General features: G+C 38.8%; 1 protein-coding gene across 7 annotated transcripts in view; it reads left to right on the top strand.

The window, feature by feature from the left end:
* Positions 1 to 20,208, top strand: part of LOC129740048 (rho GTPase-activating protein 100F) — a 211,777-nt gene that overhangs the window by 79,340 nt on the left and 112,229 nt on the right. The window lies entirely within an intron of this gene.

Raw genomic sequence — 20,208 nt, forward strand, 5'->3', positions numbered from 1 at the left:
CAACTGATTTTTAAACGGAACTCTCAACTATACATGAACAAATTGGCTTGTTTGTATCAATATGAAATGGCGCCGAGGAAGTATCGAAGGACAGGTATCGGAACGTTGTGAGTTCGAGACTGAGGAAAAAGAGACACATAAAGTTGCATATGGTTCAATTTTTTTTTCGTAGTAAACATTAAATTCTATTGTATTAATATTCACGGCGATTCATAGTAAAATCGTAATAAAGGAAATATATAATTGCTTTGGAATAAAGTAACAATAAATTGTATTAAACGGCGAAGAAAGTTTTACAAACCTCAGGCTACCAGCAAAAGGAAATTGTAATAAAATTGTTGGGCAGGCAATAGAAAGTTGTAAGTTGTACAATCCTAAGATTTTATGCAAAGCAAAGTTGCTATCAAATTGTTGAAAACGCAATACAAAGTTTTATATTTTCAAGGTAAGCAAAATTTGGTCCATATATTGCCTCCACTTTGGTACGTACAGGTTCATATAGGATATTCTATACAACTTTTTCAGATTGTACAAAAGTGTGTATATCTCAGAAACAACTGAAATATACAGACCACAATGTTCACTGGGATATAATTGTTGGTCATCAATATTGGTCACCAAAGCTTTTAAAAAGCTATTATAAAACATGTTAGAAATTTTTGTTTTTTTTCGGTTCTGTCAGTTCTCGGAGTTTTTTTTTTATTTTTTCCAGCAACCATAATGGTTGATGAATGATGATTGCATTATTCAGATATGATCTGGTAAAATTAATAGCTAAAAAAACCAATGTTTTAACCATATATTGAGCTTCTTTTCTACTGCCAGTCAAGATTTTAGGTAAAATGTATATGAAATAGTATCTTAAAATAAATGCGCCTCGTTAAATCTGATGGTCAATCATGATGGAATTGATGGAAAAAGGCCTGAAAAAATATTTTCCAATGCTTGCATTGTGAATCCATCTACATGGCGTCATTTTGTGCCCTTCGATTTTGCAACCAACATGGCGTGAGTCAATTCATAGTTTTATTATGGTTTAATGATGACCCCAAAAAAAGCTACGATTTGACGTTTCTCTCGCAAGCAAACCAATTACACGCTAAGGTTGAGTTCCTCATTTCTGAGTTGTTAATCATTAGTACAGTAAATGAGGACAGACTTTTTGAATGAAAAGGGATTGGTTTTGAATGACCCGTGGAATAAATCATGAGTTGAAGTCAAATTTCGTTGTCTGACGCCATCTTGAAATCCAAGATGGCGGCTTCCGCTGAACTTTAAAATTGTGTAAATGGCTTGAAATCGCATGAAACCCCAACAAAATGGGTATCGGGTGAAAGGGCTAAACGAGTAGAAGTTGAATTTAGCTATCAGACGCCATCTTGAAATCCAAGATGGCGGCATCCGCTCAACTTTTAATGCTTAATGCTGACAAAAAGTCGCATTAAACCACCACTATACGGGTATTGGATGAAAGGGCTAAACTAGAAGTCGATTTTTTTCTTTCCGACGCCATCTTGAAATCCAAGATGGCAGCTTCCACTGAATTAAAAACATTGTTAATCAATGAAAATCGCTTGAACACAACTTTTTTCACGTAATACTACATTAAAACTACTATTTTAAGACAATTTAGATAATTTTAAATCACTTTTATTATTTTTTCATTATGTTTCTAATGCATTTAGCACTTTTCTTGTTTTGTTTATAGTTTTTGATTTTGTTGCCATTTATTCAATTCTATTATTCCTATCATGCTATTATGTTTAAATTGTATTGGTCTTATTCTAGCGAAAACTATAAGGTTATGTTGTTTCTGTTTACCGTCTGATTTAGGCACATGTGCCAAATTCGATGTAGCCAAAATCGAATGTTGCCAAAACCGAATGGGGTCTGTATTGTGGTGGTTTTTGTAGGATTTTCAGTCACTTACAGATTTTCAGAGAAACGCGAAAGAGATATTTGACTTCTATCATTTAGCCTTAGCACCCAATACAATATATTTGGGAGTTTCATGCTATTTTCATTCATTTAAAGTATTTTTAAGTTCAGCTGAAGCCACCATCTTGGATTTCAAGATAGCGACAGAATGCAAAAATAAACTTTTTATAGCTTATCCCAATTGACAAACACCCATATTTTGGAGGTTTCATGCGATATTCAATTATTTAGAGCATTTTTAAAGTTTATAGAAAGCTGCCATCTTGGATTTCAAGATGGCGTAAGATAGCAATATTCGACTTCTACTCGTTAAGCCCTTCCACCCACTACCACCTGGGTTTCATGTCATTTTAAGTCATTTACAACATTTTAAAGTTTAGCGGAAGCCACCATTTTGGATTTCAAGATGGCGTCAGATAGCGAAATTCAACTTCTACCGGTTGATTCCTTTCAACTTATACCCCTATAATATAGGTTTTATGCGATTTTCAGTCATTTACAGTATTTTCAAGTTGAGTGGTAGCCGCCATCTTGGATTTAAGATGGCGACGGGCAACGAAATTTGACTTCTACTCGTTTATTACTTTCACCTTATAACCATATTGTGAAGGTTTCACGATATTTTCAGTAATTTACAGCTTTGGAAATAAAAGCGGAAGCCGCCATCTTGAATTAATGATGGCGTCAAGCAACAATTTTTTTCCTACTATTTGGGCCCTTTCACTCAATACTCATATTGTAATGATATTCATACCACTTTCGGTGATTTCAAGTTTTCAAAGATGTATTTTTTTTTATTTTAACTCAAAACCAACACGCATAACTTACCAAAAATGTGTAAAAATTGGAGTTCCAATTCAAATATGTGCTATCTAATCTGAGCGTGTCCTGTTTTGACATCTTGATCGAGAACTGTCACTAAGTTTTATGGCGGTTTAATAATCATGCACTGAGTGCTATTATAGAACATGCAAAAGAAAGCTTGGAGCAAACTTCTAGGTTTGTGTTTTATTATAGTTTAAAAAAAGCATTCACAACTCTTTCAAAATAACTAAAACAGCATGTTTAATAAAAGTTTTATTAGCGTTTTCAAAACCATCTAAAAACATATGGTCGAAAAAAAATTATAAGCATTCTGCATGACCATAATAAAACCATCATAAAACGAGCTGCACAAAAAAATGCCATAATTAAACCATAATAAAACTTCCTAATGCTAGTTGGCATAATCTGTGTTACTTGGGTTGTACCCTTGACAAATTACACCGAGTTGTAAAAAAACGAGAAAAAACAAAAAAAAAACAATTACCAAACTGGTAGAAACGACCAAAACGCAAAAATTACAAACTAGTCTCCTAGTCCTCCCCCCCCCCACTTGCTTGTCCAATAAACCGAAAACAAATCTGTTTTCGGTTTGCCTAATGCCACCTTAAAAATTAGTCATCACTCCTTTTCCGCGTAACGTGGTCCAAGATTGTGCTTTCCGTTGTTCAATCTGAAATTTTATGCCTTGGTAAGAAGGTATAGTTATTGTGTGTTTCCATCTTTTTCCTTGTATCTGTTCCAAGAATGGATGGTATGAAGGGACGACGACTAAGCGCTCCCCTTCCCCAAGCCAGGAGTTTGGTTTTATCGGTTTTCAAGTTTAAGCCCTTGTTATTTGTTTGTTTTGAAGTTCACACAGCAGCAGAAGATGGTGGTTATTTTTATCGGGCTGTTTTGCGGTTTTTCTGGGAAATTTTCTTCTTCCTTGGGGCTGTGCTGTTGCTTTTGGATTCAGAGGTTTCTGTTTTTCTTTTGCGCCTGTTGGCCATCAAACTCGGAAGTATGTAGGTAATTGACTTATTTTGGACAGGTCATCAATGAAAACCATTACGGAACCATTAACATTATTTTTATCATTGAAATCAAATTACTACAGAAGAGGAAGTGTTTTGATGAAGGAACTAGACAAATTTCACAACGATGTTGTTTTACAAGCGACACCGAAATTGGCAGTGTCTCGCAAAAACGCTCATCCACTATTTGCTAAGTACTCCGTTAGTTTTAGGTTAGCAAATTTTATTTCGTCAAAAATTAAGTGAGCTAGCGTTTGAAAAAGTTTCGCTATATAAAGAACGCTAAAATTTTTAAGTATCGTCAAACGGGGCATCATGCAACAGCAGTGTAAGATGCAACATTTGTGTACCACAACACTTATTCAATTTTTATTTTAATATAATGTAATAAAGTTGATGATAACAAAATGAAGATGACATACCTTCTCTCATCGTGAGAAAGTTCTATATAGTTTTGATTCTCAGCAAAAATTAAAAAAATCGAGCAATAGATGTACAAATATTTACATTTTTCGATGCTGTAAAAAACTTCACCCTGAATGAGAAACAGGCTTAACGATATCACCTACAAACTTCAAATTATTTTTAACTATCCTTTACAAACACTGTTGGTGTAAACATATTTTTCGGTCAATCACCATTTTTTCAATACATATGTTTTATAATCCAATTACCAGAAGGGGCTAAAATGCATCAAAATGAAAATCAAAGATTCACCTTTTAAATTTCGTTTCCATATGCTGAAATATGATTGTTTTGAATCACGCATTTTTGTCAGGAAAACGTAAGATTTAATTCGAGCAAAACCAAAAATCACTGCGATTGGTACTTTATGCTATATTACATCACAAATAGGTATTGAAAAAATTTAAATTTTCAAACGTTTTTCATTTGATTTTCAATTGAAAACAAAATTTGCTGCAACTTACCCCTTTTTCTTAGTAGGGTGATAATCGCATGTTTGTGTAAATTTAAAAATAACTGGTGAAACCAATAATTTTTCAGACTACGCCAATTCGATGTCCCATCAACCTTAATACTTTTGATTTACCTACTAGCGATATGATTATCAGTGAACATAATGCTTTGAAAGCCATTGAATTTGGAAAGTGTTGCATGATGCCCCAGTTGACGGTATTGATTTCATTTCGTTCATATCTATAACCAGATCATCTTCTCGTCAATATTCAGGATCAAAATCTTATGCATCTAAATATGTTCTGGAATGGGGATACACCTAGATTTTTTTTACGCGGTTTTTTACACGGTTTTTTTACACGGTTTTCGGGAATTAACACGGTTTTTGAAAGAAAATATTCCTTTCCTAAGTCCTTTTCAAAGGAAAACACTTAGAATCTTTTTGAAGTTGGGAAAATTTTGGCTCTGAGACTAAAAACGTAAATCATGAGACCTGAGACCTGAGACCTGAGACCTGAGACATGAGACTTGAGACCTGAGACCTGAGACCTGAGACCTGAGACCTGAGACCTGAGACCTGAGACCTGAGACCTGAGACCTGAGACCTGAGACCTGAGACCTGAGACCTGAGACCTGAGACCTGAGACCTGAGACCTGAGACCTGAGACCTGAGACATTAGACCTGAGACATTAGACCTGAGACTTGAGACCTGAAATATGAGACCTGAGATCTCAGACACGAGACACGAGACTTTAGACCTAAGACATGAGACCTGAGACCTGAGACCTGAGACCTGAGACCTGAGACCTGACACCTGAGACCTGAGAACTGAGACCTGAGACCTGAGACCTGAGACATAAGACATGAGACATTAGACCTGAGACATGAGACGTGAGACATGAGACATGAGACATGAGACATGAGACATGAGACATGAGACATGAGACCTGAGGCATGAGACATGAGACATGAGACCTGAGACATGAGACCTTAGACCTGAGACCCATTTTTGTCATGTCTCATGTCTCATGTCTCAAGTCTCAGGGCTAATGTCTCAGGTCTAATGTCTCAGGTCTAATGTCTCAGGTCTAATGTCTCATGTCTCAGGTCTGATGTCTCATGTCTCATGTCTCAGGCCTCATGTCTCATGTATCATGTCTCATGTCTCATGTCTCATGTCTCATGTCTCATGTCTCATGTCTCATGTCTCATGTCTCATGTCTCATGTCTCATGTCTCATGTCTCATGTCTCATGTCTCATGTCTCATGTCTCATGTCTCATGTCTCATGTCTCATGTCTCATGTCTCATGTCTCATGTCTCATGTCTCATGTCTCATGTCTCATGTCTCATGTCTCATGTCTCATGTCTCATGTCTCATGTCTCATGTCTCATGTCTCATGTCTCATGTCTCATGTCTCATGTCTCATGTCTCATGTCTCATGTCTCATGTCTCATGTCTCAAGTCTCAGGGCTAATGTCTCAGGTCTAATGTCTCAGGTCTAATGTCTCATGTCTCAGGTCTGATGTCTCATGTTCCATGTCTCAGGCCTCATGTCTCATGTATCATGTCTCATGTCTCATGTCTCATGTCTCATGTCTCATGTCTCATGTCTCATGTCTCATGTCTCATGTCTCATGTCTCATGTCTCATGTTTCAAGTCTCAGGGCTAATGTCTCAGGTCTAATGTCTCAGGTCTACACTGTAAATTTTTGCCTCGATTTCCAGCAAAAAAAATTGCTGGAAACGTTCCGCAATCAAAATTTTTGCTGGAAACCAGCAATCGGTTTTCGAATTGCTGGATTTTTCAGCATTCGTTTGTGTTCTTGTCATTTTTGCTGAAAATTCAGCAATCGGTTTTAAAATTGCTGGACTTTCCAGCAATTGATCTAGTTTGCTGGAAAATCAGCAATCGAATTGTCAATTTGGAGTTTGGTTTTGGTTCGTACGCTGAAGCAAGGTGAGATTCTATTTTACGAATTTTGGTTAAATTTATATAATTATTTTATTTTCCATTATATTCTAGCAACCAGATAACAAGTCAAGCAGTGAGTCAAGGGTGAGTTTTTCTTGGACAGATAGATTTTCTCTAAAAATTTTAGAGAATTTTTTTTAATATTCTAATCAAAGCTATTTTTACAGGTGGCGGATGATCAACACTTTGGCACAAAGTTGCCAGCCCTGAGCCGGTGTTGGAAAATTAAAAAAAAAAGTTCTTGAAAATAAACAAAACATATTTAAAAAATGGAAGAAACTATTTCTTTTTCATTGCTCATTATATGTACAGCCAGTATTCAATATTTAATTTAGAATTGAAATATAAATATGGTACTAAATACAGCCGGTTGTTTTGAAAGAAATAGCTGGTTTCCAGCAATCTGGACTGCTGATTTTCCAGCAATTTGAATTGCTGGAAACCAGCATTAACGTTTGCTGTTTTTTCCAGCAATTTAAATTGCTGGAAATTTTGCTGGAAAGTCAGCGGGACAAAAACCAGCAAAAAATTGCTGGTTTCCAGCAAAAAACAATGAGACTTGAGACCTGAGACCTGAGACCTGAGACCTGAGACCTGAGACCTGAGACCTGAGACCTGAGACCTGAGACCTGAGACCTGAGACCTGAGACCTGAGACCTGAGACCTGAGACCTGAGACCTGAGACCTGAGACCTGAGACATTAGACCTGAGACATTAGACCTGAGACTTGAGACCTGAAATATGAGACCTGAGATCTCAGACACGAGACACGAGACTTTAGACCTAAGACATGAGACCTGAGACCTGAGACCTGAGACCTGAGACCTGAGACCTGACACCTGAGACCTGAGAACTGAGACCTGAGACCTGAGACCTGAGACATAAGACATGAGACATTAGACCTGAGACATGAGACGTGAGACATGAGACATGAGACATGAGACATGAGACATGAGACATGAGACATGAGACATGAGACATGAGACCTGAGGCATGAGACATGAGACATGAGACCTGAGACATGAGACCTTAGACCTGAGACCCATTTTTGTCATGTCTCATGTCTCATGTCTCAAGTCTCAGGGCTAATGTCTCAGGTCTAATGTCTCAGGTCTAATGTCTCAGGTCTAATGTCTCATGTCTCAGGTCTGATGTCTCATGTCTCATTTCTCAGGCCTCATGTCTCATGTATCATGTCTCATGTCTCATGTCTCATGTCTCATGTCTCATGTCTCATGTCTCATGTCTCATGTCTCATGTCTCATGTCTCATGTCTCATGTCTCATGTCTCATGTCTCATGTCTCATGTCTCATGTCTCATGTCTCATGTCTCATGTCTCATGTCTCATGTCTCATGTCTCATGTCTCATGTCTCATGTCTCATGTCTCATGTCTCATGTCTCATGTCTCATGTCTCATGTCTCATGTCTCATGTCTCATGTCTCATGTCTCATGTCTCATGTCTCATGTCTCATGTCTCATGTCTCATGTCTCATGTCTCATGTCTCATGTCTCATGTCTCAAGTCTCAGGGCTAATGTCTCAGGTCTAATGTCTCAGGTCTAATGTCTCATGTCTCAGGTCTGATGTCTCATGTTCCATGTCTCAGGCCTCATGTCTCATGTATCATGTCTCATGTCTCATGTCTCATGTCTCATGTCTCATGTCTCATGTCTCATGTCTCATGTCTCATGTCTCATGTCTCATGTCTCATGTCTCATGTCTCATGTCTCATGTCTCATGTCTCATGTCTCATGTCTCATGTCTCATGTCTCATGTCTCATGTCTCATGTCTCATGTCTCATGTCTCATGTCTCATGTCTCATGTCTCATGTCTCATGTCTCATGTCTCATGTCTCATGTCTCAAGTCTCATGTCTCACGTCTCATGTCTCATGTCTTATGTCTCATGTCTTATGTCTCATGTCTCTGGTCTCAGGTCTCATGTCTCAGGTCTCAGGTCTCAGGTCTCAGGTCTCAGGTCTCAGGTCTCAAGTCTCAGATCTCAGGTCTCAGGTGTCATGTCTTAAGTCTCAAGTCTCAGGTCTCAGATGTCATGTCAAAGTCTCAGGTATCACGTATCAGTTCTCAGGTCTCGTGTCTCAATTGTCAGGTCTCAGGTCTCAGGTACCAGTTCGCAAGACTCAGATCTCAGGTCTCACGTCTTAAGTCTAAAGTCTCAAGTTTCAGGTCTCAAGTCTCATGTCTCAGGTGTCAGGTCTCAGGTCTGAAGTGTCAAGTTACATGTCTTATTGTTTCAAGTTTCAGAGCTGCATACATTTAAAAGTCTTTTTTTACACGGTTTTTCGCAATTAGCACGGTTTTTACACGGTTTTCGGAAATTAACACGGTTTTTTTGCACGGTTTTTTTACGCGGTACGTATATCGGTGTAACAAAAAACCTCGGTGTATTTATTTTAGAATTTTTTATCCCTGGACTTATGCACCCCGTTGAAACCTTCCTCGAGCATAGAGAAAAGAGGAATTAATTGGATTACGATTAAACAAAACACAAAAATGTATTGCATTAATTGATTTTTCAGAAATCTGGAGTGAAATGTCTTTCGTTCTGGTTTTCCACCAATTACAAAAAAAAAACTAATTCTTACGGGTTCTGATGTACCGTCAAACGGAGCATCATGTAACAGCAGGGTTAGATGGAACATTTTTATACCACAACTCAATTATTCATTTTTTTGATTACGAGATTACAGGATCGTAAACTGTTTAAAAATGACACGAGCCAGCAAACATCTTCTGAAAATGCATTTCAGCACCACTTCAAGACCTTTTTTGTGTAAATAGCTATATTATTTTATGTATGACTTCACTTGGAAGTTATTTCAGTTAACATTAAGAGAATATTTATAGAATCAATACACTGCAAAGTTACTCAACAGAAAGTTACATTTGATAAAGTAAAATAACAACTCTGCAACCGACTCAATTAAGAAGTTTCGTGTAACAATTTGCCTCTAACAATACCACTGTTAACCAAGAGTAAGTGAGTAGATTGTGGGTGACAAGTGGACTAGTAGGGAAGAAATGAAACATAACCAACAATCCCTCTTGGGTGGTTTATTTTTAGTACAAACAGTTTTTAACATAGTCCTCGTTCCTTCCACATTCCCCGTCAGAGAATGGTCCCTCCCCACAAAGGAAACTATCAATTTTACATTCCAGCTTTCCCCGAATTCCTTCAACGTTGGCAACGTTTCCACTACACGGTTGATTCGTTAGACAGGATATTAGTTGAAATCGAAAACTATTTCTACGTTCGTCAATTAGGTTTCCGCGTTTGAGAAGACCTTAACGTCGTCTTCATCAAGTTGTATTGGTATTGGAGACGCTCTACTCCGGAATGCCCGAATATTGTCAAACGTGTCAAACGAGACGAAACCCGAAAACAGCGCTCTTCTCCAGTTCGTTGTGGTAACTGAGAATGGAATGGAACGGAATGGTAAAACAACAGAGGAAGCAAAAAATCCAAAAATAAAATCTGAAGAAGCAGTGGCAAGGACGAACTTTTCATGAACGAAAACCGCGCTCTGTTTGTTACCCTAAAATATCGACACATACCAACACATTCGGGAAAGCGTGAACGATTGCGTGGAGCGTGCGCTTTCGATTCCTTACCAATACCAATGTGAAGTGCGCCTCAGAGCAGAAGTCCAATTCTGATAATTCGATGATTACCGGACGCTTCCGATGGGGTCAGCCTAAAAAAAAGAGGGAGGAAGGGAGAATATTTACCGAATTACTAAAACTAATTCGTGTAGCGGAAAAAAAGTGCTGGAATGTGGTTGATTCTGATTATCGTGTAGGAAGGAGATTAAAAACTTGGCTAAGCGGTATGGGGGGATGATCGGACACGTGAAACACAACTGCTATCAACTTCAACGGGTTTGTGCAATTTTGATGACGTCAGGAAAGCATGATTTATTGGCGGAACCGTTTCCACCTGAGCGTCCAGTTTGAACGGACATCGAACTGGAGCATTCCAGTACGAATTACTTAGGAGTTTCTGAAGAAACCCTGGAAAAATAATATTACACCATTGGTTGTAAAAAGTTCAATCACTAACTGACAACTCAGAAAAGGAAACCGATTAAGATTCATGCCATTAGAATTATTTCATCTTTTGAACGTTCTTATTCAAATAGCAACTTCTAAAGCCCGATTTACATCCAAACTAGAACAAATCAGTTATAAAAACAGATTTATATTTAGAGTTGAATTGTCTAAGTTGTAATTCAAACGAAAAATTATTTTTTATTGAATCCTATAGGTAAGCCCACGTTTTGTAAATAGAAATCGTTCATTGCTATAATGAACCATCTACTCGTGCCAAAATTCGCATGTAATACCAAACTCATTGGAAATTACAACTACATTAGGAAAAGCACTCATCCCCCCTTTTTCTAAAAAAAGAAGAGATCATCGCCGTGATTGAAATCTCTAAGAAAATCCATACAGTTGTGTAACGTTTCCACTGACTTTGTATGGATCAAATATAAGAAAAAGCTTTGTTTTACTGATTTCATCTTATGCCTGAGAAACCTTATAAAAACTCAAAATAGGATAAGAAATTAAATTAAATGTGTTCAACATGGCTGTAGCCTAGCCACATGCGGCTTCGTAAGAAAATATGGATTTTTAAGCATTAAAGCTCATAATCGTATGGGGTAAACACTGACAAACTGTTTTTTTTTTGTAAAACAATTACATTTGTAGGCTTCTAAAAGAAGACTCCCAGCAAATATTTAAGGAGGTATATCGCAGGAACAACGGAGTTATGCAAACAAATATCCCAAATAAAAAGATTGTATTAATCTAACCAAAAGAGCATATAGCTACAAAAGTGGAGGCGATATATTTACAATGACGATTTTAAGTAGTTTGAGCAAAACGAAAAAAAATTTCCTCGAAAGAGATTTAAACTCCAGTCCTTCGAGTTCGCTGCAAGGTTGCCGAAATAAATTCTGTGTTTTTGACAAAACAAATTCTGCTTTTCTGTGATTTTTTCCCAAGAAATCTGTGACAGTTTTCTGTGACGTTATTTTTTTTTATCAATTCTATTGAAAAGTCATATCAAACACAAACAAAAAGCATGCGCTTTAATAAAATTCTTAGGAAAAATCATCCAGGCTCATCAAATGTTCACGAATTGGTGTAAGAAATCTAAAATAAATATTGGCTCAAAAATATACATAAAAAAACGATCAGAATTTCAAAATTCTGTGAAATCTATGCAAAATTTCAAAATTCTGTGATCTGTGAGTGACACAGATTCTGTGATGAAATTTCGCTCAAAATTCTGTAAAATTATAGATTTTTCTGTGATTTCGGCAACCTTGGTTCGCTGTCCGATATGTTAACACGACGCCAACTCATCAATTGATATTATTTACGCTATAGTTCTTATGTGAGATTTTCTTTTTACGAACCGATCGAAGGAAGAAAGAGAGAGACCGGATAGAGTGTCAATTTAAGGACCGCCCATTTATCGTAAATCAGTTCACTTTTAGATTGCTCAAATCATTAATGTTGAATTAGCATATTCTCCACTTTTTGGAGACACATTTACGAATTGACTTAACTGCTATCCGATACCAACGTAGGGGGGGATAAGGGCATAATGGCCACCTTAAGGAAGACACTTATTTAACCATAGAAAACAGTTATGATATGTGACTTACATCATTGTTTCGTGTTCATACACTAAAAAAGTCTATTTCCTAACTGCCTGATACTTGAAAAGTAGATGAAAACGTTTAAAAATGCATTTCAAAAATTTTTGCCGAAAGCTGAAAATCAGTCACTACAGAGGCATAATGAGAACCCCCACTTGGGCAGTATAAGCAACATTTATCGGGGCACGATGAGCGTTTTCTGTCATGGAATCTAGCAGCGAATTCGACTCGATGAAGTCAACTAAACGATAGAGTTACAGCTTGACTTGTTTCATCTGACGATTTGGCCTATTGGTTAGATGTCGGAGAGATAATTTGTAGGCTCGAGTTCGATTCCTGTTCAAGGTGATTTTTTTCCATTTACCATTCATGGTCGATGCATTTTACACTAAGCGGTGAGGCGTAGATCCATCAAACAAAAGAATACTTAAATAATGTGGGACTGTTTGTAGAACTCAAACAGTTCACACACACACTCATACATTATGTTTTTGGTGCTTTGCATCACCCGTCAAGATGCTACTAGTCATATAATGCAACAATCAAAATAATCGATCATGTTTGGTAAACAAAAAAAATCTCCTTGAACAGGAATTGAGCCCTAGCCTACTGATTACCTCTCCGACATCTTACTAATAGGCCAAATTGTCATATGTAAACTGGTGCAGCTGTAGCTCAATCATTCAGTTTGCTACATCGAGTTGAATTTGCAGCTAGATGCTACGGCAGAAAACGCTCATCATGCCCCGATAAATTGTGCTCTGTTCGCCCAGAGAAAACAAATTAAAGTAAAAACGCGTTTTAAAATTGATTTACGAGAGATAAGGGCATAACGTGCACCCAGGGCATAATAAGCACTCCTTTTTGCTACAAAAGTACATATTTTCTAAAACAAATTTTCATGAGGATTTGTTTCGTACAACCTATAGGATTAATTTTTCACTAAAAAAGAAATATCCTTTCATCATTACAGAAATATTTAATAATAACCAACTAAGTTCTCAAGTGACGAAAATATTATAATGTTTGAGCACCACCAAATAAGCTTTTATGATATTGAAATCATCTTGATCTGAAATGTACGCACTGCAACATGATTTACAAATTGTTTCTCTATTTTAACCATCATAAAAATTTTGATTTTGCATTTTCATCAACTTTAAAGTTTTTACTTAAATTTGTTGACCTGGGGCGAACAGAGCACTATTAATCAGGGCAGGATGAGCGTTTTCTGCCTTGTAATCTAGCAGCGAATTCAACTCGATGAAGTCAACTGAATAATAAAGCTACAGCTTGACTTGTTTAATCTGTCGGTTTGGCCTATTGGTAAGGTGTCGGAGAGATAATCAGTAGACTCAAGTTCGATTCCTGTTCGAGGGTTTTTTTCACATACCATTCATGATTGATATTTTTCATTGTTACATTATACGGTTAGTAGCATCATCCGTCAAACAAATCACCAGAAACATGAGCATGTGTTGATTCTTTGAATTCTACAAACAGACCTAGATTATTTTGTTATTGCTTTGTTTGATGAATCTACGCCTCATCGTTTAGTGCAAAATGCATCGATTATGATTGATAAATGCAAACAAAAATCACCTTGACTAGGAATCGAACTCGAGTCTACTGATTACCTCTCCGACACCTTACCAATAGGCCAAATCGTCAGATGAAACAAGTCAAGTTGTAGCTCTATTATTCAGTTGACTTCATCGAGTCGAATTCGCTGCTAGATTCCCAGGCAGAAAACGCTCATCGTGCCCTGATTAATGGTGCTTATACTGCCCCAGGGGGGTTCTCATTATGCCCCTACAGTGACTGGTTTTCAGCTTTTGGCAAACATTTTTAAAATGCATTTTTAAACGTTTTTATCTACTTTTTCAAGTTTCATCCAATTAGGCAATAGATTATTTGAGTGTCCTAACACGAAACAATGATATAATTCACATATTATAGCTGTTCTCTATGGTTAAATAAGCGTTTTCCTTAAGGTGGCCATTATGCCCTTATCTCCCCTAAGTGAAAAATCGAAAAAATAATGATGGTGAAAATTGAGGAACAATGTGTTTATCATGTTGCAGTACGTACATTAAAGATCATGATGATTCAAGGATCATAAAAGTTTATTTCCTGGTGCTTGAAAATTATATTATTTCCGTCACTTGAGATCCTAGATGTTTTTGTTGAAATATTTCTGTAAAGATGATAAGAAGATTTCTTTTTTTCGTGAAAAAATAATACTGTAGGAAGTACGAAACTATTCTTCATGCAAATTTATTCAAGAAAATGCAAACTTTTGTAGAAAAGAGAAGTGCTTAGGATGACCCGGTTGCTCGTTTTGCCCTTATCTCCCCTATTTGCAATACCATTACAAAACGGTCGATTAGTTGGAGAAAACTTCCAGGTATAACTGGAATACAAAACAAAACCTTGCGAATATCAAAAACTTTTTGAAAAAAAAATGCACTATTTTTGATAAACAACGAACGATAAGTAAATATTGAGCATTGGTTTTGAACTAAAGGTATTTGAATTTTTGTTGGTTTCACTAAGATGCTCAGAAATCTCAAACCCATTTTTCTCGATTGAAGCCGAGTGCTGGTTTCGCCCTTATGAGATGTTACGTGAGTCGTTTTCTTTAATTGTACTAAATTATTGCCAAAAAAACGAAATTTAGCTTAAAACGTAGATAGCGTCGGCAAAGTAGACAACTTTTATAAGAAAATTGTTTTCTCGAAAACTGAAGGAGATTTCAGCATAAAACTAACTGTTATGTCCAGGGTTAATTTTAAGGATTGGTAGACGGGATGGGTATTTCCTCAGCTTCATCAAACTGGAGCACAGTGTCGAAAACATATTCAAGTAACGCAAACATTTTATTTTCTAACAATTTACAAATATTTTAAATACATCTTCACTTTTGGAGAGTCTACGTAATAAGGAAAGTACAATATTGGGTCATCTACCATTACAACTTTTCCCGCTCATAAGTTACAATAGAAAAGCAACAATGAAGAATTGGTAACACTCAAAATACAAAGGCAAACGGTAGGAAGAACTCACAAAGTGCTAACGTTAAGGTGACCAGTATTGATGAGATTCATCATACCGGCCACCTAAAACGATTGTTTTAGAATTGATAACCCTAATTTATTTGTTTTCATTTGTATCTGCAAGTTATCTCAATTTCGGTGCACCTTCAGTTGAAAACTAATCGATGATTAAAGGGAGCTTCGTACAGGAAAGTTCAAACTTGATTTTGAGCGGTCATTCCAGTACACAAGAACGGGAAACTCAACTGGCAGATCGGACCATTTAATGCTGGATTGGTAGGTAAAATGGATTGTCGCGTCGACTCTTGGAACCTGGATTCCAACTTCATCTGGAATGCCGTTTGATTGGATAAACCTTCGGGACTGCTGTGTTGGCGTGGGATCCGGAAACAAAGGTGATCAGAAATTGGCACATTCACTTCCAAAATACCTGGGACGTACGTTTGGAAGCTAGTACTGACCGGACAGTCAGTACGGCAAGTACCCGGATGGCTGGTTCGGATGGACCAGTACAACCCATCCGGATCGGATAACTGATCGGGAACGGGGACTGCTACTCTTAGGTAACACAGGGCCTTGAACAATCGGAACTGGGTCGTAGGTGGGTAACATCACAATTTAGGGTCAAGGGTCACTATCTCTATTAACACATCAGGAACGGGGATAATTTTACACGGGAATTGTCGCTAAATTGGAGCTGGGTCATCGTACGAGTTTGGTCACTAGCTAGGGTAGCTCCATGTTTCAGCAACGGCGTTGTTCGGATCTCGGTATCAGATGAAATCGGTGGATCGATCTAGGGCCACGACCGAATACGTAGTTTTACCTTGAGGCGGTAGGAGGGTGGCTTAACGCAGTGTCAAAAGGTATTCAACTTCCGGCGAAAGCCGCCCAATCCTAGTCACGGCACCAAATGTTGGATGCAGACCGTTGTGGAGATTTTTAGGACAAGAAAAAACACATCTTATCTTGTGTAAGATTCAAAACTAAAAGGAATGTTTATTTGGCTTTAATCATCCATTACACTTTTTCCCGCTAAAATCAGAACAAATTTAAACAGTAACGATCAAACTGGCAACATTAAGCAAATTCACAATAGAAGCAAACAAATCAGACGTATCGTAACGCTCGTTCTAAGGTGACCAACATTGTTGAGATACAACATACTGGCCACCTAAAACGAAAGTTTTAAATTGCCAGCCCTAGATTTTTTTTTGATTTCGTTTCACTATAATGTTTTCATCACATTTTCGAACGTATTAAAGGTCATAATTAGCGTCCTAGTGACCGCATACACATGCCGAATATCCTACAACGAATGCTGGATCGATTGCTCCTGGAGTTGGAAATCAATTTGGACAAAACCTGGTAGGTACCTCGGATTGTCGACCGCTGGACTGTGGATTTTCATCACGTCGGGACCATCTGCTCTTCTGGTATCTGGATGCTTAAGACCAGAGTTGACGGCACACTACCTTTGCAGTTCGTACAAAGTGAGCACTGACCGGAGGTCAGTACGGCAGGTTCCCGGATGGCTGATGTTGGGCAGTGGACATCAGTACCTTCCATCCGAGACGTTCAACTGACCAGGACTGAAGGAATATTATGGTGGGGCAGCTCAACGTACTGCGCACTATCGTTGTCTTCCTTGGGATTGGGTCAAACTGGATTCCGGTTCTTCTGGAACATGGGTCTAACAGAAATCCTTGGATGCATATGAATGAATTGCGACAAACCATTCGTAGCGTGTTCTTGACGGAAGCAAGCACATCAGATGATGTCCGTATGGCTGGTATTTATTGGATCTGAATACCAGTGCAATCCATCCGGGTTACATTATTTACCGTTTTATAGGCTGGATCAATTGGTAATGGGGTGACTGGGAACAATTTTTAACTGGAATCGGGTCGTTGTTTCAGGCTGCTATCAGGTTGCGGTACATAAAAGGGTCATCTGGTTCTGTTCAGGGCTCGATACTAACGGCGGCTTATTGGCTGATGTGGTACCTCAAGCATGATCGATGTTAGGTTAGGGCCCAGGATGGGGTAGCCTAACGCTGCGAGAGTAACAAACTCTTGGCGAAAGCTTTCCCATCCTGGTCACGGCACCAATGTTTTGTCCAGGGTTATTTTTCCGGATTGGTAGACGGGATGGGTGTTTCCTCAGCTTCATCAAACTGGAGCACAGTGTCGAAAACATATTCAAGTAACGCAAACATTTTATTTTCTAACAATTTACAAATATTTTAAATACATCTTCACTTTTCGAGAGTCTACGTAATAAGGAAAGTACAATATTGGGTCATCTACCATTACAACTTTTCCCGCTCATAAGTTACAATAGAAAAGCAACAATGAAGAATTGACAACACTCAAAATACAAAGGCAAACGGTAGGAAGAACTCACAAAGTGCTAACGTTAAGGTGACCAGAATTGATGAGATTCATCACTAACTTCAATGTATATAACACAGACATCTGGGTATAAAGTATTTAAAAATAAATAATTAATAGTCACATCCAGCCTGCTTCTCCCGTACACAAGTTTGCTGCTCGCCCGAAAGTCTTCCAAGCAAATTGCGGTGGCTGTAGCATGCCATCTAGCGACTTTTTACCGCATGATAAATTCTCTTCTTGATGATCCATATCCACGAAAGACGGATGCGATGGTGGAAGGCCTCGGGCTGCACGCATTGTAATAGTGTTAAAATTGGTCAAGACGGAAAAGGAGCGGAATCCAGTAAGATCAATTCAGAGATGACTTAAACGCATCATCAAAGGAAAGAGCAAAACGCCAAATGATAACGAAGCACTGTGTTTTGAGAGCTCGAAGTGATATCTGTTTAAGTTTTAGAAAAAGCAGCAGATCGTTGTGTTCTCAGACGAAAAACTTTTTTTGATTGATCCGGTGTCTAATTTACGTTCGGATCAGTATATTTCACCCGAAAAGGCTGTGGAACATGTTCCAGAGAATTTAATTTGTAAGTGTAATTTAAGGTCTCCACTGCTGGCGATCCAAAGTCAGCGTCTTTACTTTCTGCCAGCCACGGCTCTCTCCAACTGCTTACGTATTTCAGCTGCTAGACTACGCTGCCACGAGCTTCTGGGCCTGCCATTTCTTCGATGCCCATCTGGAATCCAGTTAAGCCCCTTCCTGAAAATCTCTTGTATGGCACTGCTTGAATGAGTGGCCAACCCCCTACCTACCTAAGGGTACGGCGCCGATTGACCGCCGCGTAGGACTGAAATAAAAGATCTCCGCTGCTGGCGATCCGGAGCCAGCGTCTTCACTTGCTGCCAGCCAAGGTTCTCGTCAACTGTGCGGATTCCAGCGGCTAGACTACGCCGCCTCGAGCTTTTGGGCCTGCCTCTTCTGCGATGCCCATCTGGATTCCAGTCAAGCGCCTCTCTGCAAATCTCGTTTTCATCTCTTCGCAACGTGTGCCTAATCCATCTCCACTTTCGTTCCCGAATCTCGATTTCTAGCGCCTTTTGAGAACACCGGCAATGAAGTTCCACGTTTGAGATCCAGTTACCTGGCCACCAAGCGCGGATGATGTTCCGCAGGCAGCGATTCACAAAAACTTGCAGTTTTCGCGTCGTCACCGCATATGTGCACCAAGTTTCACACCCGTACAGCAATACGGATTTGACGTTTGAGTTGAATATTCGGATTTTCGTTCGTAGAGACTCGCTAACGCAAATCGAGCCTTTCTGATCCGGATTTCGATGTCTTTCTTGGTACCATCGTCAGGCGTAATCTGGCTACCAAGATACTGGAAGCACTCCACGTTCTCAACCTGTTGTCCAGCTACAAAGAAATTGGAACGATTTTTTGTGTTGATTTACATCGACTTGGTCTTTCCGACATTCATTCTGAGACCTGCTGCCTTGGAGCTTTCGGTGAGGTTGTCGAGTTTGCTCTGCATGTCTTGTTGCCTTTGGGCGAGCAGAAGAATATCGTCTACCAGGTCAAGGTCGTCCAGCTGCTCAATTGTCGAAGGATTCCACGGCAATCCTCGGTTTGGTCTACAATCAATCGATCCAGTTAAGATCTCATTCATTACAATGAGAAAGAGTAGCGGTAATAAGATACATCCTTGTCTCACTCCAGCAGTTACCGGGATTGGTTCGGACTCGTACTGTGCTTCGATGAGATGGACTAGTTTCTCTGGGACGCCTCGTCGTCTTAGAGCAGCCCAGATGTTTTGTGGTTCAGTCGGTCAAATGCTTTTTCGAAATCAACGAACACCAGCAGAGAACCCTGGAATTCGTTGATTTATTCCAGTATTATTCGTAGCGTTGTGATGTGGTCCACACATGTTCATCCGGATCGGAATCCAGCTTGTTGCTGTCGGAGTGAGCGGCCAACGGTTTGAGTAAAATCGGCCGGGATCGAAATATTTTGTACAAACAACCCTCTGTGGTATGGTGTTTGTACAAAATTTAGTTAATTTACTCAGCCCCAGTCGGGGTGGTGATTGTTGTTTTTTTTTGTTGCTGTTGCTGTTTTAGCCTGCAATCGTTTGTGTTCGCGTGAAATATGTTCGTGTCGTGTGTGGGCGAGCACAGAATCAAACAGCCGTCGTTGAATCATCGCATTTGTACAAATGTGGTGTAGTCTATGGCCCGCTTTATGGGATTCGAACCCAGTAGCCTGGCAACGCGAAACCAGACTCGCGCCAGCCTATCCACTAGACCACCTCAGCGATTCCCTCTCTGCAAATCTCGTTCTCATCTCAAACTTTCGAGTATAATGGTTTGATTTTTTTAATCTGGATGATTTTTTTTC

The sequence above is a fragment of the Uranotaenia lowii genome, chromosome 1 (assembly GCF_029784155.1).
Source record: "Uranotaenia lowii strain MFRU-FL chromosome 1, ASM2978415v1, whole genome shotgun sequence".
Taxonomy (NCBI): domain Eukaryota; kingdom Metazoa; phylum Arthropoda; class Insecta; order Diptera; family Culicidae; genus Uranotaenia; species Uranotaenia lowii.